This window comes from Natator depressus, chromosome 5, assembly GCF_965152275.1.
Source record: "Natator depressus isolate rNatDep1 chromosome 5, rNatDep2.hap1, whole genome shotgun sequence".
In the NCBI taxonomy this organism is placed as follows: Eukaryota; Metazoa; Chordata; order Testudines; family Cheloniidae; genus Natator; species Natator depressus.
Window position 1 is genome coordinate 98,340,085 of NC_134238.1, and position 26,213 is coordinate 98,366,297.

Below are 26,213 nucleotides of genomic sequence, written 5' to 3' on the forward strand. Positions count from 1 at the left end.
AGCAAATTTAAAGCCTTAAATCCATCTACCACAATTGTCTGGGTCCTTCTCAACTCTTCCAAACACTCAAATAACTAATCAACACAGATTCACACCATAACCCCTATCCTATAAAGATTTATGCATATGCCTAATTTTAAGCATGTGAGTAATCTCACTGAATTTCAGTTTAAGTTAAGTTTCAGAGGAGCAGCCGTGTTAGTCTGTATTCGCAAAAAGAAAAGGAGTACTTAGAGGCACCTTAGAGACTAACAAATTTATTTGAGCATAAGCTTTCGTGAGCTACAGCTCACTTCATCAGATGCTTATGCTCAAATAAATTTGTTAGTCTCTAAGGTGCCTCTAAGTACTCCAGTTTAAGTTAAATCTGCAGGATCAGGACCTAATTCATGTGAAAGCCTTAATGTCACCAACCCCTGAAATTTAACAAAAAAATTTTATAGACTTATAGGAAGTTTGTAACCTTCTGAAATATATATGTAGATGTATATAAATGTAGATTAGACTGTATCTTGTGGCATTCTTTTCAAAGAGGACATAATATTTTAGGATCAGACCTCCATGCATATATCAAATCTTACTGCAATTATCATCAGGCTACCAACCTTATAATCTATGCATGCATTAATTAAGGTGTAAGTATATTATTAGTATACATTCTCCTGTTCACTAGAGTATTTTCTCAGCACACTTACTGAAATTATTTCAGATTTATATTAAGCAAAATAAATCATTATTACTTCACTTGTGATTTCCCTACCTAGAAAATCTCTATTAAACAATTTATGTAAACCAATCTTCTATATAGTGTTACATTTTAATGAAGACTTTTGTCCTTTTACCAGAGTGCAACAGCAAAGGTTGAGATTAGGAAGGATAATTTTCTGCTGTGACTACAAAACTGTGAAGTAAAGAGTCAAGTTGTTGCTCTCTCCATGTTAGCATGTTTCAAATACCAGGAGGCAAAATTCTGGAAAACACAAATCCTTATACACCTTGAGGTTTACAATGACCTAGCAGCACTATAGCGTCTATGAGGCACCTAGGGCCTCAACATGAAGGGGTTTGTGTGCTTGTTTCGTTGGAAGTAGCAGTACAAATTGTAACTTGTGTAAGAGTGTTAATGGGGTATTATTCTTGTTCCAGAGCATTGATTTTACTGTCTGACACAGAACAAGGTAGCTAACCACCTAAACAACTTCCTAGAACCAGGTTACAATCCACCGTGTCAACCACAAGGCAACAGCAGAGACAGATTTTGCACCTGCAAGGATGTCAAATAAACAAACCAGGCTTTGTAACTGAAACAGCAAAACAATTTGCACATTTTCCATCTCCCTTCCCCCGGTTAGCCAGCGCAGGGTTCGGTATCAGTTTGAAAGGCGTGGGGTGGGGAAACTAAGGCTTTGCAGCATTTGATGTCATTACACCCTCCCCCCCCCCCACCTGTTCAAGCCGGATCCACAGCTAGCAATGAAAGGAGTAGGACGGAGCCTCCCCGGCGACATGCAGGGGCCCGTGCAACCCCGCTGTTGCACGCCTTCCCCACCAGCAGCCACCCCAGCCCCCTCCCACAGACACCATCCCTCTTCTCCACCCCGGCTGCCAGCCCCCCAGTGCCCGGACAGCCCCCTGCAGCCCAACCCTCGGGAGCTGCGGTGCCTGTACAGCTCTCCCGGTGCCACCCGCCCCGAGTCAGGGGGCTGCCCAGCGCCACCGCGTCCGCTGCCCACGAGTCCCTCCCCGCTGGCAGCCGGCAGGACCCGGCCCCGGGTCCCTGCAGGAGCAGCCGTCACAGCCCCGCACGGCCCCGGGGGGAGCAGCCAGGCCGGTCCGCAGGGGGCGAGCCGCGCGCACTTGCCTCTGGCCCCGGGGACTCCGCGCTCCAGCCCCGTTGCGCCCCCGCGGTGAGTTCCGGGGCTGCCGGAGCGCCCAGCGCGCCCAGCCGGGGCAGGCTGCCGCCTCCGGCTCGGCTCTGCCGCCCTCTCTCTGCGGGCTGGGCTTCCCCCGCCGGCCCGGCGTGGAGAGGCCGGTCCCGTCCCTGGGCAGCGGCAAGACCCCGCCGTCCTCCTCCTGCTCCGGGCAGGCTGGGTGAAGTTACGCGCCGAGCCGGCCCGGCCTCCCTCCCCTCCAGCCCTGGTGCTCTGCGCGCCTCCCAAACACGGGGCTGCGCCGCCGGCTGAGGCCCCGCCCGGCAGCCTCCCAGGCTCTTCCCCTTCCTCCTCCCCCCGTCTCGCATTGAGCGGCGGGGCTCCATCGCCTCCCCACTTACCCTTCGCCAGCCCTCAGGCGGAGCGGGGCTGCTTTGCGGAGGCCGGGCTGCGCGAGGCGGGGCAGGGTGTCCCTGCCCAGGCACCAGCCAGCACGGCCGCAGCTACGCCCAGACGGGGGTGGGAAGGTTCCGTGAGGTCCCCGCACCTGTGGCCTTGAAGGAAGGAAGGAATGTTTGGGGAAGCGCGGGGCACGTTACTGGGAGGAGATACAGCAGGTGCGTGACTTCACAGGATTAAGGCTCCAGTGGCAGGTGTTTAACACAAAACTCTCCTCCCTGCATCACGCAGCGATGTAGAATATGGCACCTCCTCCAGGCTCTTTGTTGTCTCCACCTCTTGGCTCTTACCTTATGCTTAGATTGTAAGCTCTTTGGGGGCAGGGAATTGTCTTTTCCTTCTTTGTTTGTACAGCCACTAGCACAAATACAGGACTCTTAGTGTTCCAGTCGTACAAATATTGACAAATATAACTGAAAATGCAATGGGATATTTCATGTACTATATGTTAGGCCCTTGTGGTCTGTTCATATTACAGTATGATCTAGCGCAGTGGTACAGAAACTCTTCTAGTCACACTCCCTCCCCCCGTTGTGCCCCATTGCCACCCTTACAGCTGCACTGCTGGTGGTGATGGCACTACCTTCAGAACTGGGCGGCCAGAGAGCAGTGGCTGCTGAGTGGGCTGTTCATGTTGCTTGTGGCACGGCAGGACTGTTTTTTTTTAAATCTTGCTCTCCTCCTGCCCTGCAGTGCTCATTCTATTTTTATTCCGCTCCAGCTATTATGGCAGCAGGTCCCACAGGACTCGCAGGATCCCAGTTTCTTTATCCCCCCGAGAGAAGCTCTTATGTCCCCCTAGGGGGTACACCCCCCCAGTTTGCACACTGCTGATTTTAGTGCATTGACAATGGGACTGGAATCCAGGAACTCATGACCCCTGAGACAATGACTCATATTAATGGCTTTGGGGAAGCCATTTAACCTCTCTGTTCACCCATTAGAGCTAGTAATGCAACTAATTGAGGATTAATTAGTGTTTGTGCAACATTAATTAATGTTGGTGTCAAAACCATTATAGACGTGCAACATTATAAAATGCTCACATACAGTAATACAAATAGTAAATAATTATTAGTTTATTTTCAGAAAGAAGAACTATACTTCTGCCCATGATTTCATGACCCGCCTGTAAAACCAGATTAAAACTCTATACTTGTGTGAGTGTTTGCTGTATGGGCTATGTTCCCAAACTCAGAGAAGTTCAGGAGCCATTCTAGATTTCTTTCATTCCCAAAGCAAGAGAATGTCCCTCAAAATTAATAGCATACATATATTCTGAGGTGATACCTTCAAAGAAAGCTACTTTTTGTGGGAAGAGTATTCAGCAAAGAGGTACACCCTGAAGCATAACAAGCTCAAGCAAAGCTGGGGCTCACAGAAAAGTCATTCCGGTGAGCCCTATCCACTCTTACAAGGCCCAAATTCCATCCATAAACTTCTCCACCACATCCTTCACCTATCTCAAATGATTCTGCTATACCACATAGGGGTATCCATTTGGGGGACAGAGAAGGCACTGGAGGAAGCAAAAAGGCAATGCCCAGAATGATGCATGTATGAAGGAAGTTAAAGAAACAATGTATGAAGATTTCCTATTGAATAGGATCCATGGGATGGGAGGAGCTTGCACCAACCAGTGCTGTGATCAAGGAAACATATTGATTCCTTAGGGGGCTCAGCTTATCACGACAAAATGAGATATTGTGTCATGTCACTGGTGGATGAACAATGAATGCTATACTACCCTTTGAGCCCATCTCTGATGGGGTAAGCAACCATAATTCAGGAAGCTCTAGGAGGAAGATCCCTCTCGGGAGGTTTGGGTCTTTTTTATTCCTTGTTGAATGGACCCATACGCAGCCCGCACAGACTAGATAATGATATCTTAGTATTTACTACTGTAAATTAGTGACATCAGATATGCTGACTCATGTATGTGGAATTACAGAAAGTGCAAAGGTAACTATTACAAAGTATGTTTGTGTTGAAGACCTTGTATCATTTCAAAGTCATGCTTTCATTTCTGGTTGTTCCTTTCATTTGGGTCTTTATCTTCAGTAACGCTCACAGTGACAGGCAAGAGAGAGAAGCTGCAGCCTAGGTTTATCCAGTGGACTAGATATCCAGTTCAAAGACGGTTGCTTCTTTAGGTCAGTCTAGGGAGACAGGTGGCAGGGACAGCTATTGGCGCTAGCTTCTGGGCCTCTCGACTCCCCTTGTTTCCTGTAGAGGCAGTGAGGCCTACCATGCTTCTCCTGTTCATAGGCAGTGAGGCCTACCATGCTTCTCCTGTCCTCAAAACACCATGGAGAGGAAGAAGAGCTGCCAGCTGCTTGCCCTGCACCCCTCCTTTTGCAGTCCCCTCAGAGTGGCGAATTTGCTTCATATTCCACTAGAAGTCTACAGTATTGCCAACACCAAGCATTCAAAAATCACGAGTCAAATCACCAAAACATCATCATGAGACTAGGTTAAAGAAATAATTTTACATAACTTATTTTCTTTGTGAGCCACTAGGATGCACTCACTCCACATTTACAAGCTTTACTCCCCAACAGAAGGCTAGGATATTACTTTGTTTAAATAAAGCTGAGATGAATGCAGTCTTTTTATTCCAGTAACTGGTGCTGTAAAAACCCCCTGCCACCCATGATCAAAAGAACTCTTGATAACATCGTAGGAGACTGGGACAGGGGAAGCAGGGCAGACAACTCTTCCTGCTTGTGGAGCTCTAGAGAATCATCCTGTAGTAGAAGGAAGAAACTGATGTGATCCTGTCTGCCTCAGCAAGAGTGAGAGGGAGCTCAGGCATCTGGAGGATGCCTTTCACCCCCACATGGCTGCATTGTTTGCAGGGATTAACAGTGCTTAGGATCCCTTTTCCCAGAAAGCAGGGGATAGTAGGGGTGAAGCTCCTTCCTTTCCACCCCATTAATGCAGCATTTGGGTATGTATCCTCCATTCAGGGAGCCCTGGAGTGACATCCCATTCCCCACAGGAAAAGCCATGATGTTGCTTTTTGCTGATACCAGTGAAAATCCTAGGGCACTCTCTTTCAGGGGGCAGGGGTGCTATTCTTAGTTTGGCACAAGAGGCTCTAAACCCCTGAAAAAAATCTTAAGGTTTAAAAAGTTATTCTATAGTGCATTTCCATGCCAGATTTCACCCTTCAGCACTCAGCTGTATGACTCTTCCCAAAGCCTTTTTATTTTTGAATAATGGAAAATTATTTTACCTCACTCACCTCATACTAAAAAATGTCTGAACCATTTCCCCTCAAACTTTCAAAAATATTAACCTGTATGTGTGCTATGTTAATTTTATGTCATTCTAATGTTTAATCAAAGTGTTGTGCGGTACTAAGTCAAATGTTTTACAGAAATCTAAGTATATTACATCAACACTATTACCTTTATCAACCAAACTTGTAATCTCATCAAAAACAGATATCTAGTTTGATATGATCTATTTCCCATTAATTCATGGTGGGGTGAAACAGGCACTCAGGCCCCCTGCTGGAGGACTCGCAGCCCTGCCACCCCCAACCCTAGAAAAGGGCAGTGGAGAGGTTTCTGTGGGACACAGACAATTGGAAAGGGGCTGCAGAGAACAGCCAATCAGGGCCTAGCAGACTAGTATAAGACAAGCTGCAGGGCCAGCGTGAGATCAGTTGCTGCTGGGAGCTGGAAGAGAGAGAACTGTGTTCCTGGCTGGCTGAAAGAGCAGAAGGACCATGGATAGCTCAGTACTGGCAGGGACTAGGGGAGCGAGAAGGAGCTCTTTTCTGACTGCTGGTCCTGAGTAAAGACTGAGCCCTGGGAGGGCTTCAGGAAGATAGCATCCCCAGGAAGGAAGCCCTGGGGATATGACCCCATACCAGGGCCAGATCTAGTTAAAGGGCCTGAGACCAGGGTGGGCTACAGGGAAAGAAAGGAAAACCAAGGAGTACTGAGATAGGCCCCCCTGTCAGACTGTTTCCCTGGAAGGGGTTTTTATTTCACATACAGACTGTGTGTGACTAAGTTGGAGGACTGAGTCACTTGAAGGCCCTCCACAAACCAAGAGAGTGTGCAGGCACATGCCCTTAGAAAGTCTAAGGTGTGTGTGTGAGACCCCATTACACCCTCCTTTAATTCTTTATTAATCATGTCCTATGTCAGCCACTCCATTATCTTGCCAGGGATCAATGTCAGAGTGACAGCCATATAATTACAAGCTCATCCCCTTTACGCTCTTTAAAACTGACACAACATTAGCTTTCTTCCAGTCTTCTGGAACTTTCTCAGTGTTCCAAGACTAATTGAAAATCAACATTGAGTCCAGCAAGTTCTTCAGCCTGCTCTTTTAAACTCTTGGATGCAAATTGCCTGGACCTGCTTATTTTAAAATGTCTAATGCTAGTAGCTTCTGTTTAACATCTCCAGACATACTAGTGGAAGGGAAAGAGTTATCAAATTGTAAGACTGCATCTTCTGTTTCTACATCTCCCCCAGTACAGAATGGAAATATTTAACACTTCTGCCTTTTCTTCATTATTATTGAGAATTCTACCATTGCCATCTATTAATGGACCAATACCATTGTCAGGATTATTTTTGTTGCTAATATATTTTTAAAACTCCTTATTTGTCCTTAACTCTGCTGGCCATAGATTTCTCCTTGTGTCCCTTGGCTTACCTGATCAGTTTTCTACAGTTCCTAACTTCTAGGGACGTGATCGTTTCCCTCTATTCGACATTGGTGAGGCCTCATCTGGAGTACTGTGTCCAGTTTTGGGCCCCTACAAGAAGGATGTGAAAAAATTGGAGAGAGTCCAGCGGAGGGCAACAAAAATGATTAGGGGACTGGAACACATGACTTACGAGGAGAGGCTGAGGGAACTGGAATTGTTTAGTCTGTAGAAGAGAAGAATGAGGGGAGATTTGATAGCTGCTTTCAACTACCTGAAAGGTGGTTCTAAAGAGGATGGATCTAGACTATTCTCAGTGGTAGCAGATGACAGAACAAGGAGTAATGGTCTCAAGTTGCAGTGGGGGAGGTTTAGGTTGGATATTAGGAAAAACTTTTTCACTAAGAGGGTGGTGAAACACTGGAATGCGTTACCTAGGGAGGTGGTGGAATCTCCTTCCTTAGAAGTTTTTAAGGTCAGGCTTGACAAAGCCCTGGCTGGGATGATTTATTTGGGGATCGGTCCTGCTTTGAGCAGGGATTTGGACTAGATGATCTCCTGAGGTCCCTTCCAACCCTGATATTCTATGATTCTATGATTGATTCTAATTTGCTGACAATTATTTGCTGGCAGTTTACACAGAACTACAAGGAGAGTTCCATTTCTCCTCTTAAATAAAATAAATAATTTTCTGCACTCTGTCTTCCTACCATCAGAAACAGTCTTTCCCCCACCATGGTCTTCAATGAAAGATTTGGATTTTTTTGTTTCAGAGAAGCCTATTTTCCAGTTTTAATGATATGATCAACTTAGAGGAAAAATAGCCTAATTAAACAAACCATATATTAAAATAACATTAAGTATTCTCACTAAGAATGCAGTTCCCAAGAAATACAATTAGTCTTTTATTGGTCTCCTACACTTATCCAGACATTTGGGTGTAATTCCTCCTTGCTGTCCAGCAGAGACAGCAACCGTGAGTTTCTGCTATTATTCCACCTCTAACGGATCTCTGGGCTCCAGTGTCTCAGGCCTTGTCTACACTAAAGGGAAAAGTCAATCTAAGCTACCCAATTTGAGTTACATGAACAGCGTAATTCAAATGGATGTAGCTTAGATCTATTTACCACGGGGTGCGCACTACGCAACGTCAATGGGAGACGCTCTCCCATGAACTCCCCTTATACTTCTCGATCAGGTGGAGTACAGGAGTTGACGGAAGAGCACTTAGCGGTCGATTTAGTGGGTCTTCACTAGATTTAGCAGGTCTTCCCTCTGGTCTTCACTAGACCTGCTAAATCGACCCCTGATGCATCGATCACTGCAGCTTCAATCCTGTGGTGAGTGTAGACAAGCCCTCAGTTATTTCTCATCAGACAAAACATACACTTGGTGGAATGGACTGAATTTGTTTCATTGGAGCCAGTGGGGCCATGGTGTGTTGAGCCTAGACTCTCCCCTGGCCCCACTGCCTGCTTTTATAAAACCAGACACTGTTCTTAAGGGATTTCCTTACTTTATGGTGACTGGTTGCAGGCTTAGTTTTTCTTAGCTAGGATGATGATACCTTGTTGAACATTTTCCCACTGCTCTTCAAGCACAACTCAGATCAATGTGAGCTCAGCCAAGAGAATCAGTTCTTGACCCCCTTCTGTAGAAAGGAACATACATGGTTAAGCCGCAGATGTGAAGCTTCCCTGGGGTACCCAGAATTGTATGGCACCTCACTACCACCTGCCCTTAGCACAAGGCAGTCGTGTCCGTGCCAGCTGTGGATCAGCTCCCTGACTCTACCAGCCTCTGTCAACACAAGCACTCCCATCTGGGCCAACTCCTGAGCATCCCTCTGGAGTGCTCAGTCCCCATTCCTCACAGGATCCTCCTCATGATCGCTCACAGGACTTTCAGATTCGCTACTCCCAAAGGAATAGTGTACAGCAGCTTGCAAGATTCAACACAGGATCGTCACTCTACTTAACACACTGCATATATAATGAAAACGAGTATAAATTTATTATCGAAGAACAGAGATTCATGAGATAGAAAGTAAGAATATTGAAAACAAATGATTACATATAAAACAAGATCATAACATGCTTTCTCGAGCCTTAACTTACCAAACACGATAGGTTACCCCAAGTCCTTTTCCCAGCGATTGGCTGAGATCCCTTCCCATAAGATCAAACTCTCTGGCTGCTTGTCCTTACAGATTGACAGAATATCTGGGGAATCATCTGCACTCCAGATATCGTTTCAAAAGTTAATTGTCTTACTCCCAAACAGGATAATCCCGACCCTGCTGGTTTTGGTTTTTCCTCCAGCCCTGGCAATTTGTTGATTAGCATTTTGCTCAAACTGTAAGTGGGCATCCATTGTGAAACATACAATATTTAATTTCCACATAACCAGCCAGAGTGAGATAAGCATCTCTTCCCCCCGCCTGTCAAGAGTAGGTGAATTGCTTTTTGGTGACCAGTCTTCACTCACAAACCCAGAGAACAAATTTTTAGTATATAGATGCACATAACTCTTCACATATTTGCTGTATAAACATTTCACAATAATTATGATAACCCATATGACACAGGCTTTTATTAGAGATTTTAATGACATTCTTTGGTGGGCTAGTATGCAGATATCAGACCCTGGGATCCCTTATGCACCCCTTTCCTCTCTGCCTTTTGGCATCAGGAGGACCTTGCATCACAATTGACTTGATTGTTCTCAAATGAACCAAGGCATTTTTATCCACTTCTGGGACTGAGGATATCTTTGGCTGAAAAAGAAGACTCTAAAGCCAGTAATCCCGGCAATTAATCCATTTACATTTATAGTGTGCTCAATCTTTTGGATTCCTACGTCTAAGACCCCATCTTTCTAGCCATCAGAGAATTCTTTCAATTTGTTCTATTCAATCAGCAATTCCAGTATAAGCTTTCTTTTTGGCTTAACTGCAGAGTTAGAGTATATGTATATTTGATGGTGCTGATGTCAGCCCTGGCACAGGAAGTTCTCAATTTATAACTAGTCACTATTTCCTATATTTTTGAGACAATTGGCTAATCTAGGCCATGTCCGTAGGGCTGGCTTGGATATTCACATAACCAAAGTAACTATTTTTCAGGGTCTACAGATGGGTAACCTGGTCTGCTGTCAGACATCACTTTGCAATTCTGGATGGCCTGTTTGAGCACCTGAATGGAAAATAGGTTTATAACAGTGGACAATATTATCAAGGTGCAGATGCCAGGCTCTTCATGGCTGAGAACAATGACACTGTATCCAGCAGTGTCTTCAGGTTGTGTAGAATGTTGAATTCTGTTTGCGTCCAATCCTGCTTCAATAGAATTTAATTTTGAAATTCTCACTGACTTCAGTGGGAGTAATTTCAGGCTCTTTGGGCTGTACAGAAGACATAATACAGTGTCAAGAGCTATTATATCAAGGTGAACTATGGAAAGTCAGAAAAATCTATGTTTAAAGCAAGGAAACCTAAGTCCTTCAGGATCCATTCCACTAGTACAGTAACCGTTTCCTAAGGTAAAGGAACAGAATCTTCTGTAGCTGTACAGAGGGGAGATATTAAACAGTACTTCTCACCTTTGCCAAATATTATGCAGTGTAACTACTGGATAGGTAATGGAAAATTTTTGTCCATTATCCTCTAGTGAGGTAGTTGTCAGATAGCTAGCAGCCATTAATTCCTTGCTAGCTTTTGTGCTATTGCTTTGGAAAGGTTCCAAACATCAGTAAGGGATAATACCAAGAGAATATTTTCCTTTTTATTTCTCCGAGTTCTCATGTACAAGACAGGGATAGCCTACTTGATTTATTTTACTGGTTGCTAGTACTTAATTTTGATTCTGTTATGATTAGTTTATTATGATTATGGACAGGTTTCAGAGTAGCAGCCTTGTTAGTCTGTATCCGCAAAAAGAAAAGGAGGACTCGTGGCACCTTAGAGACTAACAAATTTATTTGAGCATAAGCTTTCGTGAGCTACAGCTCACTTCATCGGATGCATTCAGCGGAAAATACAGTGGGGAAATTTACATACACAGAGAACATGAAACAATGGGTGTTACCATACACACTGTAACGAGAGTGATCAGGTAAGGTGAGCTATTACCAGCAGGAGAGCGGGGAGGGGGGACCTTTTGTAGTGATAATCAAGGTGGGCCATTTCCAGCAGTTGACAAGAACGTCTGAGGAACAGTGGGGGGTGGGGGCGGGGAATAAACATGGGGAAATAGTTTTACTTTGTGTAATGACCCATCCACTACCAGTCTTTATTCAAGCCTAAATTAATTGTATCCAGTTTGCAAATTAATTCCAATTCAGCAGTCTCTCCTTGGAGTCTGTTTCTGAAGTTTTTTTTGTTGAAGAATTGCCACTTTTAGGTCTGTAATCGAGTGACCAAAGAGATTGAAGTGTTCTCCGACTGGTTTTTGAATATTATAATTCTTGACATTTGATTTGTGTCCATTTATTCTTTTAAGTAGAGACTGTCCAGTTTGGCCAATGTACATGGCAGAGGGGCATTGCTGGCACATGATGGCATATATCACATTGGTAGATGTGCAAGTGAAAGATCCTCTGATAGTGTGGCTGATGTGATTAGGCCCTATGATGGTGTATCCTAAATAGATATGTGGACACAGTTGGCAATGGGCTTTGTTGCAAGGATAGGTTCTTGGGTTAGTGGTTCTGTTGTGTGGTGTGTGGTTGCTGGTGAGTATTTGCTTCAGGTTGGGGGCTGTCTGTAAGAAAGGACTGGCCTGTCTCCCAAGATCTGTGAGAGTGATGGGTCGTCCTTGAGGATAGGTTGTAGATCCTTGATGAAGCGTTGGAGAGGTGTTAGTTGGGGGCTGAAGGTGATGGCTAGTGGCGTTGTGTTATTTTTTTTGTTGGGCTTGTCCTGAGTAGGTAACTTCTGGGTACTCTTCTGGCTCTGTCAATCTGTTTCTTCACTTCAGCAGGTAGGCATTGTAGTTGTAAGAACGCTAGATAGAGATCTTGTAGGCGTTTGTCTCTGTCTGAGGGGTTGGAGCAAATGCGGTTGTATCGTAGAGCTTGGCTGTAGACAATGGATCATGTGGTGTGGTCTGGATGAAAGCTGGAGGCATGTAGGTAGGCATAGCGTTCAGTAGGTTTCCGGTATAGGGTGGTGTTTATGTGACCATCGCTTATTAGCACCGTAGTGTCCAGGAAGTGGTTCTCTTGTGTGGACTGGTCCAGGCTGAGGTTGATGGTGGGATGGAAATTGTTGAAATCATGGTGGAATTCCTCAAGGGCTTTTTTTCCATGGGTCCAGATGATGAAGATGTCATCAATGTAGCGCAAGTAGAGTAGGGGCAGTAGGGGACGAGAGCTGAGGAAGCGTTGTTCTAAACCAGCCATAAAAATCTCTTTGGTCACTCGATTACAGACCTAAAAGTGGCAATTCTTCAACAAAAAACCTTCAAAAACAGACTCCAACGAGAGACTGCTGAATTGGAATTAATTTGCAAACTGGATACAATTAACTTAGGCTTGAATAAAGACTGGGAGTGGATGGGTCACTACACAAAGTAAAACTATTTCCCCATGTTTATTCCACCCCCACCCCACTCTGTTCCTCAGACGTTCTTGTCAACTGCTGGAAATGACCCACCTTGATTATCACTACAAAAGGTTCTTCTCCCCCTCCCCCCCCCGACTCTCCGGCTGTTAATAGCTCACCTTACCTGATCACTCTCGTTACAGTGTGTATGGTAACACCCATTGTTTCATGTTCTCTGTGTATATAAATCTCCCCACTGTATTTTCTGCTGAATGCATCCGATGAAGTGAGCTGTAGCTCACGCTCAATAAATTTGTTAGTCTCTAAGGTGTCACAAGTCCTCCTTTTCTTTTTATGATTATAGAGTTACTCTTTCTAGATGTGATCAAATAATTCATAAAGAATAATTTAATCAATGAATTTCATCTCAGAGATGCACTGCCAGCAAAAAAGAACAGAGTGTAATTCTCAAATATATCCAAACTTTTTCATGTGTACAGCTAGCTATGTGAAATCTGAGCTATGGTGCTTACTCATGATTGGCCATATACGTTAGATGGTATCAATTCTGTGTCTTAATTATATGAGTGTATATCCCATAATCACTTTCTGGGGATGATGTTCAAAGAAAGCAAGTTCCAAATATGCTTTCCATGAGCATTTCTGTACAAAGAACTCAGGTGAATCTTGGTAAAAAATTAACACAAAACTTGGCTGAAGTACATGTGTTTAAAGACTTGAACAAATATTCATAGCATATCTTTATGCGGCATTCTCCTACTTCTACATTTTTTAGAAGTAATGTAACTGAAATCCTTGAACCAATTAACTCATTATATAATAATGACGCCTTTTTGAATATATCCTTAAACTAGATTGTGGAATTTACACTGAAGCTTGGCTTTATAAGAGTGTTATTTACTAATAATGCCCATACACTATCATGCACAATAAACTAGATTAATTATCACAAGTGGACTTTAAATTTACTGTTTGCAGCGTTGTCCCAGGATGTTAGAAAGACAAGGTGGGTAGAAGTAATATCTTTTACTGGACCAAATTTTGTCCTTAATTGCACTTCTTCTATATAGTTTGAAATACAAAATTATACAACAAAAAGTACAATGAGACAGGATAGCACCTATATTTTCCCTCTCAGTACTGGCTTTCAGCATACAACCCCACAATCTTTGTCCTTCTTCCCTCTGAAAGCCACACCTTCTTTTTAAGGGGCAGAATCTAAACAATCTCAGCTGCAACCAACTAGCTCCATTATGATAGCATCTCTCTGAGTTGTCTGTGAATCCTGGCTTGGAATTAACCCCTGTGAAACCCCCACACTATTGTCTGGCTTGGTGAGGTCTCCTCTTAGAGGCACCACTGGGGCAGAGGGCATCCCTTCCATTGGCACGTGAGGACCTTGTATACCCTTTCACACTTACACAGGGTAAGACATTTTACCCAGTGAGAAAATAATTAATTTTGTTTTAAAACTCTTCTGTCTAGACATTTGTTCTCTTCCTCTTAAAAAAATCATCTAAAAATTACCTGAGTCAAGGATGTTGTACTCAGTGACAGAGGTCAGGAAATCTAACCATGGAAGCAGTGAGCGTTCAGTGATTTCCTGCATTCTGGTTTATAAAGTAAATCCCTGATCTTACAGTGTGATATATAGGGTTGTGGAGCTTTGCCCATGTGCATCACAATGCAGGCTAAGGGCCTCTGGTTTTCACAACCTTGATTTTGTGAGTTTCTAATGGTACTTAAAGTCGCATTGCTATTGTAATTGTATTTTCCTGTATTATTTACAATGGAAATTTTCATCTGGCTTTTGCATGTACAAATAGTTATATGCACAAATTTCAGAGGCCCTTGGAAAAAGTGGTGTGACAGATATGACAATTTCCTGCAATAGCCTTGAAAAACATTATTGAATTAAGTTTAAGTGTCTTTGGGGGTCTATTGTACTAAATATAAAATTTATGTATTACTGTGGGCTGGGATTGTATGTAACCTCTCTTGGGGAGAGATGTGATATAAGGCCTAAATGATCAAAAGACTATATTGAACAATGTGCCAGACAAGAATGAACTTTTGGGATAATAGGTGTGCAGTGAATTTTCTGCAAAATATTAAGATGGTGGTGAATGCAAATTCCACATCTCCATTTAGGCAAAAACTCAGCCTTTTGAAGCTACACCCTGAGTAGTAGCCCTTTGTCTGCTGATCACCTGTTACATAGGGCTAAGATCAAAGGCCCAAGCTGTATAAAGGAAAGACTGAACTATTCATGGTTGTTCTGGCTCTGAATCTGAGACAGTTATGAACTTGTATCACAGGGAAAACTCATTTGTGGATTTTGAAGGACTGACACCTACCAGAGCCAGAGGCTGAAGTTGGAGGTGATCTCTGGTAAGCCTTTTAGCTTGCCTGTAGGTTCTTTACTTGATTTTAATGTTTTCTCTGTAATGCTTTCACCTTAAGCATAAATGTGCTTGCTTAGAAAGAGCTCTGTTGCAACTTACAACTGAGGGCAATTTCAGCTGTTCATAGCCTTCCAAGATAGAGCAAAGTGCAGACACTGATTTGTTTAGGTTGTCTGGCTTGGTGGGGATATCACAGTGTAATATCAGGAAAAATCCTGATCATGAAGGAGAGAGACATGGGTCTCCCAAAGAGATGTGAGCCAGGAGCCTTGAGGGAGTCAACCAAGGAGGGGGAATACAGGCATGATTATCCTGAACTGTGACATGTGGGTCTTATGGCATCGTGGTGATTTTAAAAATGCTTTTTTAATCCACAGGAGGATATGAGCACTGAAAGGGTTGCTATAAGCCATGGGGCTCACGAACAGGCCCGTGGATGTTATATCAGTAAATGGGAGCTAATTTTGAGTCTTTTCTGGTTGGAAAATTTAGAAGAGATCAAAATATTGATGAAAAAAAATGTCCAAAAAAACGTGCAAAATTTTCAAAAGATTTCCCTCCCTCCCATTTTTAATAGCTATAATAATACCTGGAGAATTTTTGGAGAATCTAGCTATATCAGTCTTCCTCAGGATCCATCCAATAATAAACATACATCTGAAAAGCCTTTCATTGACCTGGACAAAGAGGCAAATGATTGACGGACATGGGGGATGGGTTTAAACAGCAGACTGCAACTTTATTAATTATAACTTGGGAGGAGCACTACATCACCCGCCCCAGCTCTCACATACCAGGCATTTAATTGTTTCAAGTGCAGGTGACAGGGTTTTGACCAAAAACCAAACAACAACTCGGGGTAGACCCTTCCTGCCTATCCCATGGACTCAGTTCAGTTATGAAACTTCTACACACCCCACCCCCACATGTGAGCAGGGAGTGACAGAGGCCATAAGGCTAGGTGAGGTGAACTGTAGTCTGCAGAGACCTGAAGCTTCTCTACCTCATAAGTGCAAAGTCCATCTGCATGATCCTCGGTCTCATTTACTGCTGGGAGTTGGTCCTTTTAGCCTTTGCCCAGACTAGACAACGGCTGTAAGTTTCAGTGAGTCGGCAATCATAACAGCATTATACGAATCTCAAATCCTGTTGCTTCTAACCCAAGTGTGCTACTGGAGGCGGTGAGGAAGGCCAAAAAACTTAACCAGGCTACATGCCAATTTAGCCCAATCGAAAAATTCCTTCCTGACCCCCTCAGAACAGGTGGTTGGTCGGATCTGAAGCATCATAAGCAGCACAGCTCTTACTCTACAGCCACAGGGAGTGAGGGCAGGGCAGCTAACTGAAGAGAAAGAAGCTTTTGCAAGACCTGGGATTAGCTCAGATTGACTGCTGCTTGTGCCCCATCTTCTTCTTGCCTATCAGCTGTCCCCATCTCCTTTACTCAGGCACTGCTAAGCAGAGAATGAGGGGAGGGGGGCTCCCCTCCTGCCAAGCATGCATCTGAATCACTCTCATCCCCTGCCGTCCAGTCAACATTCCTCCCACACTAAAGGCGGTAAGAGGGTATTGTTAAGGAATTACATGTCCATCTCATGCCCCCCAAAAGCCTTTGCTTAGGCCCCAGTTCTGCAATGAGCTCGACATAGTCAGACCTTTGTGTTGACGCAGAGCCCCCAGTGAAGTTAATGGGAATCCATGCTGAGCTAGGGCCAGCTGCATGGAAGTCATGGCAGGATCAAGGCCTAAATCAGGCAGAAAGAGGAGTTGTCAACCTGTATGTTTTGGCTACAGGCTCCTGAGTTTCAAATTTTAATAGCTTCAGAAGGAGATAGCAACACTTCTGTTTTCTTCTATCATCATGTAACCAATTGCAGTTGTAAGAGGAATAGCTCCTGACAACACCTCTTCATGTAGGATTATTGTTTTCAGAATACAATTTTCTTAGTAGGTAGTATTGATATAAAATAGCACACCTATGAAAGTGCTGTCGTTCAAACCACATTTTGGGTCCAGCTTAAATTTATGAAAGCAGTGAAGTTATCTAGAGCTAAGGATCAAATTTTCTTCATCACCCCTCACTCCATACCCTCCCCGGCTGTATATAGCTAAGAAAAAAATATTAGCCTTAACTCAGTTTCCCTGCTTTGATGTTTTTATATTCTGAACAGTGATTGAACCTAATTTGCATGTGGCTTAAAATCAAAGATATTTATTTATGTTTATAGAGGCCAGGATTTTAAAAAAGGGTTAAGGAAGTTAGGCACCCAAATCCCATTGGATTCAGTGGGATTTGGGCACCTATGCCTCTTAGGTGCCTTTGGAAAAAAGTATGGTAGGGATTTTCAAATATGCTCCCTTGTCATTTTCTTTGGAGGCGTGAGAGAGAGGGAAAAGGCAGGATGATCAATGAATAATCAGAATCACTGATTATTCTTGCTTGTCCTCATGCTTGCGAATACCTCTGGGAAAATAAGAAGTCATACTCTACAAGATAACCTTCCTTCACACTGGGCATGCTGAACCACCAAGAGGAAAGAACATGGAACAAGGTCTGCAGTCAAAACTGTATAAAAGGAAGCACACTTCAAAACACAGGGTGACTAGTGGAAAATACCTTCTCATATCCCCTCCCCTCCCTTTCTTATGTGTGCGCATTTCTTCTCCTCCTCCCCTTGGTGAGAAAACTATGAGGCTTTGATCCTACCATTGACTCTGCTTGTGTCCCCACAGAGCCCTATAGACTTCAATAGGAGGGAGGAAGAGGGGTCTTCTTGCAACTGGTGTTTGCTGGATCAGGGCTGTTGGCATCAGAAACAGTGTGTAGTGGATATTATAGATGAGAAGAATATTCTGTTATAAATATCTTCTTTTGGTTACTCTTAAATATCTCAAATGCCCTTTTGGGGTTGAAACTTCACATACCCAGTCTAAGAACATTCTTTTTCTCTCCACTGTAAAATTTAAGCAAAATTCACAGTAAGTGCAGAGTTTCGTGAGCATAGGGGAAACCAGTTTTTTTGCTTTAATAATTTATTGCAGTCAGTTTAAAAGCAGATGAACCTTAAATGTAGGCTCTAACCTTCCAACTGGATCTAGGTGGGTGGATCCCTGAAACTTTGTAGAGCCCCATTGACTTCTGGGGTATGTCTAAACAGTAAATTAAAACCCATTGCTGGCCTGTACATGCCAACTTGGGCTCATCGCGGGGCTCGGGCTGCGGGGCTGTTTCATAGCAGCGTGACCTCCAGGCTCAGTATGGAGCCAGAGCTCTAGGACCCTCCCACCCCACAGGATCCTAGCACCCAGGCTGCAGTCCAAGCCCAGAAGTCTGCACAGCAATGAAATACCGCACAGCAGTGTTCCCTCTAATTTTCCCCATCCATGTGCAGAATGAATTTTGTTATATGCACCAATGTGTGTGACACATCACCTCCATACTGGTGCACATAACAAAATTCATGTGGCATGGTGGGGCCGGAGGGTTGGGATATGGTGGCGGGGGGGGGGGGGGTTGAGGGCTCCAGATGGGGGTGTGGGCTTTGGGGTGGGGCGAGAGGACTCCCCCGCAGCTCTCTCTCCCCGCAGCAGCCATTGAATTGAATGAGAGCAAGATCAGACTAAGGTCCCGATCTCGCAAAGCCTTAGGGCTTGTCTACAAGGTGGGTTAGTGCACACCAGCTGGAATGTAAATTCCCATGTGTGTCAGCATGTCAGACACTAACTGTCCATGTGGGCCCTGCTGGCATGCACTAAAATTTTTGTATTGTGCCCTGCTATAGTCCTATTTTGAACAGGACTATGTCAACACTCACTAAAGAATTTTTAGTGCATGTCAGCAGGGTCCACGTGGACAGTTAACACATAACACACTGTCCTGCACTAGAATTTACAGCCAGCTGGTGCACACTAGTGCACTGTGGAGACAAGCCTGAATACACACCCATTTAACTTAACACAGGTGAATAGTTCCACTGATGTCAGGCTCCCTAGGGAGTGGTTCAACAAGCCTCAGACCATTTGCCACGGATTTATCTGCAGTAATGAAAATACCGCATACGTGCAATGGGCTAAACTAATGTCAAAATATTAAACTTTGAACTTCCTGTCTCCCAGCCATATAAATTCTTCACCTTTCACTTGTAAAATTTAACCATGATTTGCATGAGACATAAAATGAGATGAATCCATCTTTGTGGTTACTGCAAGTGGAAGACAAGTCTTTGCAACAAAATAATATACATACCCGTCCACACAAAAACTTACACAGCAAGGGCTATTTAATTCACAGTAGGTATAAATCTAAAGACACACCACAAACCCTTGAAAATTCAGATGGGTTATATTGTTTGTTTCCTCTGTGCGTCGCTAATGTGTTACATGTTTCGGGTTGCTTCCATGTCTCACTCATTTTTCTATTCTTTGCTTTCATTGCCTTTTAGTTGACACATTTATATTCTTATTGATTTTAGTTTGGTTTCCATTTTTATCTCCAAATATTTATCTGGCTTTCTATGACTTATTTTGATTTGATTTGTACCAATCAAATCTCACAAAAGTTGGGGATTTTGTTTGTTTCCATTCATCTGTTGCTGAATCTTCTGACATCACATACACGCACAGTCTCTTTCTCTTCTTTGTTTAACGTGTGTCAGAGTATTTGTTTGCCTTAGAACCTCAATAATCAAATATGCTTTATGGGTGGAGCCACATTGAACAGCAAAAATAAATAATGATCAGGAGTTCTCTTATGCTAGCTCCCTTATTTGAACATCTTTGTCCTCAGCAGCATTTCCTCCTAATATTTTAATCTCTTCTCTTAAAGGGACCTTGTCCACCACTTTAGCATTATTTCCTACTTTTACTAGAAACAGTATTGCCAACTCTTACACATTTGATATTTTACTTAAAATCCCCAGCTCCTAGACACAAGGGATTACATGAGAAGCTGAGTTTTCATTTAGAAAAAAAAAAAGTTTCTAGCCCTTATGGCTGATAAAGTGATCCATGTGCATCCTGAAGGTTCAAAAGCCAGAAGGCAAATAAAAGAACCCAAAGTGTATTTTTTTAAATATACCGGGATTTAAGCCTTCCATCAAGTATGATTTCATAATAATCCTTTGGCACAGGAAGTTAATAAAAACTCCTACCAGTAATTGGGCTAAGGGAAAACCCATTTTCCAGAGATAAAGGATTATCATGGGAGTACTATAATTTTATTATGAATATCCTTTGTTTAAATAAGTGTTGCTTTTAAATAAGCCTGCATTTGAGATTGTTGTTGTGCCTTTGTCAAAAACTTCTCAGCTTCACCATCACAGCCAAAATATTATTGGTAAAGTGTCCTTATCTGTGGTGTATTTTATGTACAGTTATTAAATATAACTGGGTTAAAAAAAAGAATTAGGTGAGTTCCTGGAGGATAGGTCCATCAATGACCATTAGCAAAGATGGTCAGGGATGCGATCCCATGCTCCAGGTGTCCCTAAACCTCCAACGGCCAGAAACTGAGCCTGATGACGGGATGGATCACTCAAAATAGTCCTGTTTTGTTAATTCCCTCTGAAGCACCTGGCATTTGCCACTGTCAGAATATAGTATAGTAAGCTAGATGGACCATTGGGCTGACCTAGTACAGACCTTCTTATGTTAATTATAAAAGGACAAATTCTCTTCTCATATGTATATTGAAGTTCTGTGATATTTGGGGGACATTATTGATTAAAGGGATAGAAGTAAGACTCTGCACCAAACCTGTATACTGCTGGCATCCTGCTTTCTCCTTGAAAGTGTGGATTTTCAGATCCATGTGTCTTCTGTGTTTCTGATGGCAAATCTGTAAAAGGAGGTGTGGTCTGAGTAATAAAATAGGCACTAGTTGCGAAACAGGTGAGTTATTTCCATGCTACCAGCTGAGAAAGTAAGATCTAGAAATGACAAAAAGGAGTATATCAAGAGAAGAACATTTAACTCATATTAAAGGGGCTAGATCTTGCTCACATTAAAGTCAGTGGCAGAACTGTCACTGATTTGAGTGCAAGTAGGATCAAGCCCAAAGTTAGTGGGAGTTCTCTGCACATACCTAGAGGAAAATATAGGCTTTAGAGAGTGTGAATTACAATTGAGTTTTCCTGGAACAACTTGTATTCGTGAGCCTCATCTGCTGTATAGTCAGCCAATAACCTATCTGGGCACCTGAGATTTTACACATTTTTTCAGCTAAAATCAGAGATTCAAATGCAGCATTTAGTCACATTACACAGATTTAGGACACTGCTGGAAAGTCTTGGATCCAAAAATAAATGAAAAGGAGTACTTGTGGCACCTTAGAGATTAACCAATTTATTTGAGCATGAGCTTTCGTGAGCTACAGCTCACATGCATCCGATGAAGTGAGCTGTAGCTCACGAAAGCTCATGCTCAAATAAATTGGTTAGTCTCTAAGGTGCCACAAGTACTCCTTTTCTTTTTGCGAATACAGACTAACACGGCTGTTACTCTGAAACCAAAAATAAATGAGTTGATTACATTTATTTTACACACCCCCATCTGTGACAGATATATTATTTAGTCAGCAGTTAAATCGTTGCAGGCTTTGTAAACTTAGCTTTCCTTTTAAGTGCTCAGGAAGTTTCAATTGCATTCATAAATAAATGGAAACAACTTCACAGGTGCAATAGACTAAAGTTGTTACCATGTGATGATGGTTTGGTTACCTCACCTGCATAAAATGAGCTGGTGTCCTCAGTCCTGGAGGCTGAAGTCTTCTATTTATCCACAGAAAATAGGAAGCACAGGCACCAGCAAGACTGAAATGCCACATGCTGCACCAGCGTGCCTCAGACCTAGAGGGAATTTGTGGGAGTTCAACCTCCATGCCCCTCAATCCTTAGCCTCTCTGCTAGGATTAACAGCCAGCACCAGCTGTGGTGATGATTATTATGTGAACATATCTCAGTTCCGATCTGGGTTTTAGATTACAAGCATCCTTTAACATAGGTCCCAAATAGCCCTCAGAAGATAATAGTTTGAATTGGTGACCTAAAGAGGAAAGACTATATCCTGCTACCAAGCCCATGATCTACTTCATTCCTATACATTTCTGGTCAATAGAATTAAAAGGGAGGAAGTCTAAGGAGTCTTCGTGTTTGTGTGCTCGAGCGAGTGAGCGAGCGAGCAAGCAATTGTTTACTGGATTCAAGTACAAAATAGGTTGTGCGCAGAAACATCAGGGGTAAACACAAGGATTTTATTCTGGGAAAGCTGTAAGAAAGAAGCCCTGTTGGGCGGGGGGGGAGGGGGTAATTTAAAAGAATTCTGGGAAAACCTGCTCCCAATCCTATTCCTTAATTAAGTGATACATATTGAAGTTAATCTACGGAGCTACCAGAGGGAAAACAATGGTGACGCCACTTGCCAAACAAATTGACAAAGGCTAAAATTTCAAAATGTAGTGTTCCTTTGTGCACCCAGATAACCGAGTATATACACAAAACCACATTAACATATTCAGGCAGAACACAAATGAATGTTGCTCATTTATATTCTAGCAGCTGGATGCAGAAGTGACAGTGCTCAGATATCGTGCATGTGAAGAGGACAGGTCAAGGCCTCTGTAGCAGGAGCTACCTAAGGTGGCTTAGGGTGCCTCCAATGCCTCGGTTTCCTTTTTATCAAGTTAAGGAAGGTTCACACGGCAGGTGTTTTCACAATAACTCAACCCTTCTGAGAGTTTGTTAATAAATCAAAGTTCAGAACTACACAGCTTCCATCCAGCTTCCTGCTTGGTCACAACCCTTAGTGCAGGGTCCTTAAAATTGTCCTTTCTGAGGCTTTCTTCCCAGCAGGTGTGTTTCCCTGCAGCCTTCCTAATCAGTTACTGCTTCCCACAGACATGGACTTCCCAGGTCCTGTGCTGGGAAGTGAGGAGAGCCTCCAGCCCACTTTCTCTGAGTCTCTGTGTGGAGCAGCTCACTCCGGTCTCCTAATAGTCTGAGTCTCTCCCTTGACTGATCTCAGATTATCCTTATATCCCCCAACCAGGCCCTGTTCCTAATCCCATGCCTCTCCCCCCTGCACTAGAAGGTAAACTAGTCTCAGGAGAGGCTGAACTCTGGACTTGCTTAAAGGGCCAGCTCACTGTGTGACAGCCCTTTTGAAAATTTGTTCTTATGTGCATTTGCTGAAATTCTTCATATAACACCTTATTTCTTAAACAATAAGTCTTCTTTTTCATCTTTCCTCTTCCTCTCTTTCTCATTTATTTCTTCAGGGAGAAAAAAGTTAAAGTAAAAATGTTTTGCATGAAATTTTATTTAAATATAGTTTTAATTCTATCTTCCCTGTGGTGTTTGCAGCCAAAACGTTGCAGCACTGGACTAGTGCATGAGAACTGGATAAGACCATGACAAAGAAAAATGAGATTGACAGGGGAAGATGAGAGAATAAATAAGAAGATAAATGGCAATTGCTATAGTAAAAATGGGGTAGAAGTAGAGAAAGAAGGAGAGAAATAAATATAGAAGAGCAAAGCATCCTGGTTAGTGAATTGTTCTAGTCCTGCTTCTAGTTTTATTGCACTGGTCCCATAGCTCTGTAGGTAGAGAGGAACTGCGATAGCTAGGGAGATTGGAGTCCTGGGCTTTGTACAGCTGGTGTTGTTCAGATGTTAAACAGGCACAAAAACTTTCTTAATGTCAACCTTTCTCTGAAGGCAGATAAGGCAATTTCACATTCATGTAAATAATTCATAAAGAATTAAAAGGCTGGAATGATTGCTGGCACCAGTCTGATTAAGGGCTTGATCTCTCAGTGCTTGTACATGCAACACTCCCATTGACTTCAATGGGATTTCCCTGCACTTGTGGGCTATAGGACCAGGGAGTTAGCTGAGGGATTAAGAGATGTATAAGACTTGTGCTGGCCTTCTGCACAAGGTGAATTTAATCCTGTAAGTGCATTTTTTGGCAGTATAGCCTAGAATCCTGAACTCAGGTCTTGACAGGTAAAAAGCCTGTCATTCACTTTAACTTTGTCCAAATGTGAAAAGAAAATACAAATAGTAAAAAATTTAAAAAAATAAAAATCAAACCTAGCCCTCAGATGAACAATCTGAACATTAGAGAGCATATTGCAAACAATCCTCATAAATTATACATTACTGACACCTGCAAGTACACTAAGGAAGGTTAGATAGGTAATTAGATTACTAAAATCCTGTTTTGAATGCACACACACACACACACTTACTTTAAGTGACTGCACCTTCATATCCAATCCCTTAATTAAGTACTTACTAGTTTATCTGATGCTAAGCAGCACTTGTTAATAATTGTAAAGCACTTGCAAGTTTAAGTATTGTTTGCACACATGCAATACAAGGATTTTTAATGCAGTTTTTTTAGAATCTTTACAGTATGAAACAAATACAGATTAAAACAGAGTTTGACACTGGTTTTTCTCCCTTATTTTGTAATTAAACCCTTCTAGTTTTTTAATCTAAAGGGTAAATTCTGCCCTCTGATATGGGGATACAGCTCCCATTTACATCACTGGGAGTAGCATGTACTTATCCGAGATCAGAATTTGGACCCTTGGTACTATACTTTTTTGCAGTATCAGTATCATATTCTTCCCCCGCACCCTCCCTCCCTCCACAAAACAAGGCTTAAAACTCACCTAATAGCAATGCCCATAAGTTGTAAACAAACAGTGTCACATCTTATGAAAAATAAAGAATTCTCTTTTCATGTATTAACACCGAGTACATTCCTTGGAGGGGCTTGTGGATTCAAGAGAGAGCGAGAGGTTAAAAATCAACATTTCAGTGATTCAGGTCGTCTTTATGAGCTGCTGTACTTTGGCATCAGAGGGGCCAGTCGAAAGCATGAATTACAGGGACACAGCACAGAGTACACAGCCACAGCTTTTCTTTGGTGCAATCCTTTACACCTGTACAAAGTGGATATGAAATGCAACCATACTGATGAGTAGTGTCGTACAGCTACTTTGCACAGGTTTTTAAGAACAAGTTCAACAAACACTAGTCAGAGATGGTGTAGGTATGCTTAATCCTGTTTTAGCATAGAGGGCTGGATTAGATCTAGTAGATGACCTCTTGAGGTCTCTTCCAGCCCTACATTTCTCCTATTCTATAAGTGCAACTGACTAAACAAGCGGCATGAGGTAGAGAATCAGGACCAATAAGATTATAGACTTGTCTGCCAAGGAGAAGCAATAATTAATTATGAAAATAAATGCAGATCTAGAGAGGTTAGCCAATTTGTAATCTAGAGTAAAATTTTCCAAAGCTGTTAGCAGTTGTCCTCCAGTAAATTTACCGCTTGAGGTAGACAATGCACATGATGATTTTCCAGTGAGCCTTACTATTAAGAAGCAGGATGCTGAAAGTGTACAAATTACAGTAGTGGCATCCCTGTTGGGACACCAGTTTTGTGGGAAAGAAAAAAAAAGTGTTTTTTGGTGGGGTTGGGGGGGGCAGGAGAAAGGAAGCACTCTCTTGAACTCTTTCCTCAGTTCTACCAAATAGGCACACTGAGCACAGAATGAACACAGCTATATAATGAGTGGGGGAAAAACCTGATTCACCCCTTGCTGTAATGTTACTTTACTGATGTCTAGAAAGGTAGTAACTCTGCTGTAAATTAGACATTATTTCCTGGTAATCTGAACATTAAGGAAAACATGCTGACAGAATTGAGGTCAATGGTGATGTTAGCATAGTGCTGTAACCTTTAGGGAAGTTTTGAAATTTTTCATTTATCTGGAAGTGAACTTAAGATTATTACATACCAATCTGGTTACTTCAAAGGAAGAGATATCTGATGAGGGCAGTAGGTTGAAAGGGATGAATTTAAGCTGGACCCCCCCCCCCCCAAAAAAAAAACACCACACAAAAAAACCTTTAACTTAAAATGGTTACAAAGAGAGATGGCCCTTCTGTTATCAAAAATGTGATTTGGTTATCATAGATATGACCAAATCTAACTTACTAGTTACTCTCAATATCTTTATTGTTATTGCTTTACTGAGTTGAAAGGGGTACACAGGCCCTCTGCAATAGGGCTGGGAATAAGAATTTAAGAGTCCCAATCACAGAAGGCAGAAGTGCTGGTGCTGCTACATATGCCCATGGTTGGGAACCACTGACGAAGTGCATTTCATCCTCCTTACTAGATGGGGAGGGGGGGCAAAATAATTCATTCTAAAAGTACATATTACTT

General features: G+C 42.8%; 2 protein-coding genes across 4 annotated transcripts in view; one reads left to right on the forward strand and one right to left on the reverse strand.

Moving 5' to 3' along the window:
• Positions 1 to 24,802, reverse strand: part of PIP5K1B (phosphatidylinositol-4-phosphate 5-kinase type 1 beta) — a 185,406-nt gene extending 160,604 nt beyond the window's left edge. Inside the window, exons 1-2 of one of the 3 annotated variants that reach the window (XM_074953282.1) lie at positions 24,649 to 24,802; positions 20,725 to 20,806 (exon numbers count right to left, since the gene is read on the reverse strand). The gene's annotated coding sequence lies outside the window, so the exon portion shown is untranslated. Of the gene's footprint in view, positions 1 to 1,861; positions 2,047 to 20,724; positions 20,807 to 24,648 lie in introns of those variants that run through there. The other 2 variants (XM_074953283.1, XM_074953281.1) reach the window with 2 other exon arrangements.
• The window catches only part of TMEM252 (transmembrane protein 252), a 69,609-nt gene that overhangs the window by 4,500 nt on the left and 38,896 nt on the right, over positions 1 to 26,213 (forward strand). The window lies entirely within an intron of this gene.